Raw genomic sequence first — 6,883 nt, forward strand, 5'->3', positions numbered from 1 at the left:
GTTATTCTCAAGGGTAGACTTAGCTCTTTTCTTTAGTATAAATTACAAGTTATTCAGAAGTCAGTCAGTAGTATTGTTGATCTTCAAGATGAGGTTCTTCCCCAGTAAAATGATTGATATTACCCGAAGTGAGCTCTAGGGTCAATGGAATTTCTACTTGGTTTCCCCAGTAGACATTTCCCCACAGAGTTCCCATTAAAGATTTCTCCATCAAAGTCTCGTGAGCTCCACAAGCGAGTCTCATTTCAACAAGATTTCCAAGATGGTATCCAAAGCAATGTTATCCTTAGGAAGTATCTTTGAAGTATTTGTCTAAGATATACATCTCTTAACCAGGCTATCTTAGATAACAGTCTCCCCAGCAAGTCTAATTGGTAGGAGTTTCCCAACAGACCAGATTCATTGAATATTCTCATTACATCTCTAGCAAGTCTCTTGGGCATTTATTCCCCCTCTGGAGTCTTTTATATATCCCTAAAAAATTTTTCCAGTCAAGAGAAGTTGAATGCAATGGTTTCATCCAAGAGCAGTTGTATACATTATTTGCATATATTAGCTTTAGCCAAGAGCAGATGGATACTATATTTGCACAACTTTGCTTTCAACCAAGAGTAGCTGGATTTAAGGCCTTCAACCAAGAGTAGTTGGATGTGATTAGCTTCAGCCAAGAGCAGCTGAATATGAGGTCTTCAACCAAGAGTAGCTGAATATGATCATTTCTTCCCTAGGAAAGTCTACCTTCAGCAAAGAACGACTGGACTTAACTTTGATGAGTACATCTATCTTGAATGAAGGGCGTTTGAATATGATGTTACTAATAATCTATCTCCACAAGGAAATTGTTTTGATATGATTACATCCCTCAACAATCACATTTGGATATGGCTTATACATCCCCTGAAGAGTTGTATAACATGTTTACATGTTTGTTATAGTCCAACGTCAACAAGGAGCAACGAAGCATGATCTTTCAACATTAGAAATATTTGTGTCAGTCAAGAGCATTGGACAAGATTTTCTACCCCCCATGAGAGTCTATTGACAGTTAAGAGCAGTTGGACATGATTTTCTAATCTTTTAAGGAGCCTACCTTCAGTCAAAAGCAACTTGTCGTACCCCAAAAAATTTCATCCCCTTTTTACCTTTCATCTGACCGTTAACTTAAGATTCATATTTACTCATGCATGCCTCACTCATGTGCATCATTCACTCATATTAAGACTTTCTCGCAAACATCATAGATTCAAAGCTCAAAGTTGGTTTACTTGACCTTGTGGGATTACATCTTGGCCTTTCATTCATGCCTAAACCCTAGTTTGCTTGGCTCTTTGTCTTGGATGGAATTTTCTGATCCCTAAAACCCTAAATCATTGGGGAAAGATGTCTTACTATGCCTACATGGTGGGTATTTCAGTTGACTCAAGCCTTGGCTCATGCATTCATATGTGCAGATGGTCAAGGATGACTGATTCGCTCAAGTGTTGGTTCCATTGATTCATTCATTGTTGCCTAAGCATCAACCATTGTCTTGTTTGCATTACACGTCATGTGAAAACCCTAATTCAAGACTCATAGTTGACTTTGGTCAACTATTGACTTTTTGGTCAACTGATTGACCAAACTCAACCATCCATTTATAGGTCCATTGGATTTTTCCATTTACATTTGGTTCGAGTCATGCATTCGGATTAGCAAACATTGATTTTTGTCAACCATTAATTTCATTATTTTTAGGAACCTATCCATTTAGTTTGAAATACATTTTTTTTATCGTTTCAAACTTGTTGTCACCATTTCAAGATTAGCAATTACAATTCCATTTAAATTCTTTTTAGGTTCATGAATTTTTGTTAATATCCATTTAAATTTTGCTAATACTTAAGATCCATATTCAAACAAGTTTTTAACTTTTAAAAGTTTTCCAAAAAAAGAGTCAAATAACAAATATTCATGACCAATCTTCATTTTTTAAACTTACAACTTGTTTCCATTTCAATTACAACTTTCAACCCATTTTATATTTTCATTTCATTCAAAATCCAATCTTAAACTGATTCTTCCAACATTCCATTTCACTTTACATTTTACATGAACCAAATTCAAATTCACCGATTTCAAACCAAATTACATTACATTTCCAATTCCAAAACATTCCAATCTTATACATTCATTTCAAGTAAAAATCATTTCAAAGTCAATTTACCATTTCAAGTTAACCGTTTTTAAGTTTATACCACATCTAAAAGCATTCTATTTATAGTGGATTCATTAATTCTTAAATTCCATATTCAGGAAGCTTTTAACAATTTTTTATGTTTTTTCCCAAAATCAATGCAAATATAATATCAATTCTATTTCAATCATTTCATGAAACTTCAAAATTTCCATAACATTCAAGCATTAAATACAAGATTCAATGCACAACTTCAATCTCAATTCTATACAATAATAATTCCCTAACTCAGTTCCATGATTCACATCCCATACTAACTCCATTCCATAAACATGTCATTACAATACCAAAATAAATCCATAATACCTATTGATCTAATCCTAAACAAGTGAGTCAATCCACATAACATACTATGTCCAAGCTCCAACAGCAAGTATGGCCCTCCAATTGCAGCATAAAGCATACTGAAGGATTCAACAAAACCGGATCAGCTCCTAACCTGCAAAAAACCAACAACATCATGTTTCTTCATCACTACATAAGCCCTATGTAAATCAATTGAGACCAACCCGCACCACATTCAACCATGGATCAAATTGCACCGTAACAATTAATATATTAACTCATCACAAGTAAAAAAACAAGTAAATAATTAACACCAAATTTAGTCTGGCATGCTAACAAGTATTAATCCTAACCCTATTAACATGATTTCCAATTAGAGGGAACTGAACTGGACGAATCGACCTCCCAATTATTGGTTTCACTAAGCATTTGTTCAACAAGCAGCATTAACTTAACAAAATTTCACTACAGCATAAAACTCAGCTTTCATCATTTCAAATTAATCTAACAAAGCAATTATCAATATCCATCTTTATCATAAACAAAGGCTAACGTAAACTTAACTACCGAAGTTTTAGTTTCACCAACTTTTCCCCTAACCGTTTCTGACAGAACAATCCAGCTGTATTTGAAAGAAATAATTAAGCATTCATCCAAAATTATTACATAGCATAAAGATCCATTTTAAAACAAGATTCTAACAGCCAATCAGTTTTTCATTCCACTGTAAGTGAGATGCAGTAGCAGTAATTCGAATTTCAGACTAAAATCAAAATCCAAGCTAAAACCAAATGCAAACCATATTAATTTCATTAAATATTAATTTAATCACATTCCAATTTGAATTTTAGTTTACATTTGATAACTACCTTACAAAATAACTAACAAAACTATTAACTCCATAACTAACTGCACTCAACTAATAATAGAAAATCCTTTAACCAATTCAATTTCTAACTAATCTAACAGAGTAGCAGAAATCCACATTTCAAGATAATTTAAGTTGGATTTCATTAGCATTTGTAACTAATTAAAACTAAATTTCTAACTAACTCTGAATTTGAGATGAATTTGAGACGAATTTCATAATTGAATTGCATTGTTATATATACCTCTAAATTCCATCACAAATAGGGCTTCTTCATCATTCTGCAACCACCATTCTTCATCTCTTTTCACTCTTCCTCTTCATCCTTCATTCTGTTTCAACCTTGAATAACGATTCTGCATCCTTCTCACATCCTCACAACAACTCACCAGAATCACCATCTTCACTCTGCGTCACAACAACAAGCAAGAGCATCAAGAAGAAGAAACAAATAATATGTAGAAACTATCTTAACCACTCAAACAGAAGCACAAAGCAAGCATATTTGGAGGAGAAATAGAAGGAATTGAAACGGAGAAGAGAAAAGCCTCGGTACCTATTCGTGTCAAAGCTTTAATTCATTAATTCCGGGACTATTATTCTTCATCTTCTTCTCGGTTCAAGCTCGTGCGTGGATGCCGAAAGGGGGAAAAACCTGCAGAACTTCATCATTCATCAATTCCCCGTGCCGTGTTCGTGAAACAACTCCCTGCATAAAAACTGCACTCTCCCTTCCTCATTATCGACTCATCCTGCAATATTCATCAGCATCTTCATGATCCATTTTTCAATTCACGACCTCGCTACAATTCTCAATTATGAAATTCACGCAATGATTTAATCAAGCGACGAATACCGATACAGTAACAAGGAATCGGAGAAGAAGAAATGAAGCCAAACCAGAGGAAAAAGGAAAAGAATTCAATACCTGTAGCTAACACGTCAGCACTTCGATTCAGTATGTTTTCTCATTCCAATTCCATTCGCACTATGTTTCGGTTCCGTTTCCCCTCTACAGCGCGTGCACACATCGATAAACTGATCTGGATGTTGAAATGGATTGAATGTCGGAGCTTGTTTCTTCATCTCGTCTCTGCTCCGATTTCGAAGGCGCGGCGCAAAGCTGAAACATGGTGAAGCATTCCAAGAGGCACATCATCTTCTGGATGGAGAACGTATAGCTCAGTAGGTTTAGTTTGTTTGATTAGGAATATTTAGATAAAAAAACATGCCTCTTACCCTTATCCAAAGAATAAATTTTTTTTGACAAAAATACTCTCATATGTATATTTTTCAAAAATTGAAGTTTTTTCCATTTGCATTTGAAGACTTCCGGAAAAGAACATTTTGGCATTTTTTGGTATTGTAAACCGGAACACTAAGAGTAAGTCTTCCGATTCACAAAACGTATACCGGAATAATTCTCCAAAGTCTTCCGATTCGCTGCATTTTTGGGGCATTGAATCGGAAGTCTTTTAGAAAGTCTTCCGGTTTGTAAGTGTATGTAATGAAACTCTTTCTTAAAGACTTCCGATTTGGATGAACTAAACCGGAACTCTGTTAAGAAGTGTTCCGGTAGTCAACCTTGTTTTTTTCCACATCGGAATTCTTCTTTGAAGTGTTCCGGTGCGTTTTTTTTTTTTTTTTTTTTTAATTTTTTGTATTTTTAATTATTTTGTTATAATATTTTTTTGTAGTGGTTCGAAGACAAGATGCAGATGGTAGGATTTCAGATCGCAGTTTAGGTCGGGGCGCATCTTCATCTGCAGCAGAGCCGGCTGGATATCCAGGAGGGTCGTACAATACGTCTCTTTTGGTGAAGTACGAGCATCATGTTGCTCGCCATTTATGGTTTGGTGAGGTAAATAAACGTGATATGTGTGAAAATGAATAGTATTTGAATATTTTATATTGTGTTTTCTAATATGTGTTTTAATTGTTTTTAGGAAAGAGGTCCAAAGAAAGAGTTAAAGGTTGCTGGACACGGACTAAAGTTGACATCTAGGGTTCCACTAGCTCTTCCACAACATGTGAAGAGTTGGGTATCTAGATCTGGTTTATCTTCACTTCAGAGAACTAGTCTGAACAAGATAGACACAAATCTGGTCTCTGCATTCGTGGAAATATGGCATCTAGAAACATCTTCATTTTACATGCCGTTTGGTGAAATGAGCGTTACTTTGGATGACGTCTCATGTCTGCTTCACTTGTCCATCAGGGGTGTCTTCTGGAGTCCTCAGGATGTCACGGAAGAGGTTGTTGTTGAACTTGTTGTTGATTGCTTAGGAGTTGTCATACCCCAAAATTTACCCATCATTTTTCCTGAAAAAAAAAAAAAAAAAAAAAAAAAAAAAAAAAAAAAACGAAAAAAGAAAAAAAAAATTTAATTAATTAATTAATTAATTAATTAATTAATTAAATAATTAAAATAAATAAATAAATAAAATATAACAAATTATTTTGGACTTGGGTCTCCCTCATTCCAAGCCCATTACCCACAAAATTAGTCTATAAATACTGAAGTTTCAGTAGAGGAAAAGGACTGGGAGTTAGACTTAGAGTTTACACTGGGAGATTCACTGGAGAAAGAAGGAAGAGAAGCAAAACACTCTGAGGTTTCCTTGGAACAAAACCTTGAGGAAAAAGAAAGAGAGAGAACAGAGAAGGACGGATAGAAACTTTGGCATAGGAACTCTGCCAACCGGAGAATTCAGAATAAAGAAACCCTGAAGGCAGCTCATCCGCCCCGAAGCCATCGCCGCCCAATTCCCGCCGCCTAACTCATTCCGATACCACAAGTGGTCAATCCCTTCAACCTTGAATTGGCAAACAGGTTTGCGTATCTCTATTGTTTATACTTTCAATTGGCCATATCTACACATATAATGCATCATGATTAAATGTTGATATATAATTTGCTTTCGTATGTGAATTTAAATATGCCTGAATACCCTGAATGTTTGACCATGCTGTTCCTGTGATAAAATGCCATAAAGTTCAAGGTTCCTAACATGGGGCTGTTTTTCTCAAAATTCAAAATCCGTGGCCGTTCGCCTGGCCTTCGCTAGGCGAGGCAGAGGCGAACGAGACAGTACCTGATTTTTCTAGTCTGTTTTTTTTTTATGTTTTTATCATAGCCATGCATTATTCATCCTATCCTATTTACTGTTGCGATATTTTTCCGGTGTAATCTTCGATTGCACCCTGATTTGGTATTCTGACATGTTTCTTTTTGAGCTTCGAAAAGGTTCACATATCCCAGGAAAAGGTTATTGGCTAGGTATTCCACTTTATTTGTGGGATACCCTTGTGGAGTTTTCACCCTAAATTACCTAATTAATTTTGATGTATTAATTTTAATGTATTAATTTTAATGTATTAATTTTAATGTATTAATTTTAATGTATTAATTTTAATGTATTAATTCTAATGTGGGAGAATTCCTCCTAATCACCTAATTAATTGTAAAACTTTGCCTTTGAATAAGTGATCTTGGA

General features: G+C 34.9%; 1 long non-coding RNA gene across 1 annotated transcript; it reads right to left on the reverse strand.

Annotated features, from left to right (window-relative positions):
* Positions 1 to 2,328: 2,328 nt before the first annotated feature.
* Positions 2,329 to 4,614, reverse strand: LOC127118964 (uncharacterized). The gene is made up of 4 exons (XR_007802490.1): positions 4,315 to 4,614; positions 3,943 to 4,138; positions 3,631 to 3,794; positions 2,329 to 2,672 (listed from the first exon to the last, which is right to left on the reverse strand). It is a non-coding gene; the product is annotated as an uncharacterized LOC127118964 (long non-coding RNA).
* Between the last annotated feature and the right edge of the window lie 2,269 nt (positions 4,615 to 6,883).

Source organism: Lathyrus oleraceus, chromosome 2, assembly GCF_024323335.1.
Source record: "Lathyrus oleraceus cultivar Zhongwan6 chromosome 2, CAAS_Psat_ZW6_1.0, whole genome shotgun sequence".
Lineage (NCBI taxonomy): Eukaryota > Viridiplantae > Streptophyta > Magnoliopsida > Fabales > Fabaceae > Lathyrus > Lathyrus oleraceus.